Source organism: Austrofundulus limnaeus, unplaced genomic scaffold (genome assembly GCF_001266775.1).
Source record: "Austrofundulus limnaeus strain Quisiro unplaced genomic scaffold, Austrofundulus_limnaeus-1.0 Scaffold1056, whole genome shotgun sequence".
In the NCBI taxonomy this organism is placed as follows: Eukaryota; Metazoa; Chordata; class Actinopteri; order Cyprinodontiformes; family Rivulidae; genus Austrofundulus; species Austrofundulus limnaeus.
In genome coordinates this window covers 47,881-49,759 of record NW_013953458.1, presented here as the reverse complement: position 1 = coordinate 49,759, position 1,879 = coordinate 47,881, and the positions used below count along the sequence as shown (strand labels likewise).

The 1,879-nt window shown below is 40.7% G+C and overlaps 1 protein-coding gene across 1 annotated transcript in view; it reads left to right on the top strand.

Annotated features, from left to right (window-relative positions):
• acss1 (acyl-CoA synthetase short chain family member 1) overlaps nt 1-1,879 on the top strand; it is a gene marked incomplete at its 3' end in the record, with an annotated part of 45,596 nt that overhangs the window by 42,980 nt on the left and 737 nt on the right.

Here is a 1,879-nt window from a genome sequence, read left to right as displayed (position 1 = left end):
AGCGCTTTGGGGTCCGGAGGGACTTGAAAAGCGCTCTATAAGTTCAGTACCATTTACCATTTACAAAACTACACACACATCTGTGCTCATAAAGAGCACCAGATCAGTTCTACTGCTCAATAATTACTTTGTTTCCTCTTCTATAATCACGCTGAACAGCTGAAGCTAAATTTTTATTTTTATTGCATCATTTAAACTGGCTAAGGAGGAAACTACATTTTCCTTTAAAATTTTTATTATAAAAATAATTTAATAGATGAAAATGTTATAAAATCAAAGACAATGAAATTCTACTGCACAGATTTAAAAAGCTAATAATTAAGAAAGAAACTAGTTTGAATAACGGTTCAGTGATTACTAAATTGTTTAACAATAGGTAATCAGTCAAAACTTTGATTTTTATTACAGTAAAACAAGTCTTTGAACAGCATTTATTTTTATTTTTGCACACACAAGGTTTTAAATAAAGTTTAACTATTAATTAAGTTAACTTGTAACTTGGTAAAAGATGTGATTAAATATGTCCAGACTGAGTGAGTTATTAACACACATGAAAGGACATCATTCTGTCAGTACTGCACCAGTTAAAACAGCCAGTGATGCATGATGTCATCACACAGCGCCTGACTGTGTCGGTGCTTTAACCATGTTAACTGGCTGAGCAGGATACACCAGGACCAGACAAGGCAGGAGGATGCAGTGCTCCACCACAGACTGCTTCAGGGTCCGGACAGAAGCTGCAGCAGCAGGCCACCTTCAGGCAGCTTCATGCAGAAAAACAATCATCGCAGCAGGAAAAAGACTTCTGGGTTTTTTCTGTTTACTGACATTCTGACGGGCTTCTAACAAAGATACTTCACTGAACAACATGTTTCTTTGCTCAGAAAAAGACAAAGACATTTGGATGACCCATCAGGTTGAGGAGTGCAAAGCAAAACAAAAAACAAAATAAACAAAACAGCTTAGTGTTTCACAAAAGTCTTCTTTTTTTGGATGGTATCAGCTTTCGAGTATTGTTTGAGGTTCCTCACGCACTTCGACTCCATCTGATGTAAAACTGTTGTGCTTCAAAACACTTCAATATCCTGTAAAATCAACTTTTTTGAGTTTTATATCATGTTATAATGTTATACTCTCATAAAAACATGACCAAAGCCTTGCTCTGACTCATTCTTCATGTTTGAGAAATCCTGCAGTGTTTTTATGAAGCCATGCTGAGGAGCAAAACGACAGGTGGGGACCAGAAACACCTTTTGGGACCAGGAACACCTTTTGGTACCAGGAACACCTTTTGGTACCAGAAACACCTTTTGGTACCAGAAACACCTTTTGGACCAGAAACACCTCTGGGACCAGAAACACCCCTGGGACCAGGAACACCTCTGGGACCAGAAACACCTTTTGGGACCAGGAACACCTTTTGGTACCAGGAACACCTTTTGGTACCAGAAACACCTTTTGGTACCAGAAACACCTTTGGGACCAGAAACACCTTTTGGTACCAGGAACAACTCTGGGACCAGAAAGACCTTTTGGGACCAGGAACACCTTCTGGTACCAGAAACACCTTTTGGTACCAGGAACACCTTTTGGTACCAGAAACACCTTTTGGTACCAGGAACACCTCTGGGACCAGAAACACCTTTTGGTACCAGGAACACCTCTGGGACCAGAAACACCTTTTGGGACCAGGAACACCTTCTGGTACCAGAAACACCTTTTGGTACCAGGAAAACCTCTGGGACCAGAAACACCTTTTGGTACCAGAAACACCTCTGGGACCAGAAACACCTTTTTGGTACCAGGAACACCTCTGGGACCAGAAAGACCTTTTGGGACCAGGAACACCTTCTGGTACCAGAAACACCTTTTGGTACCA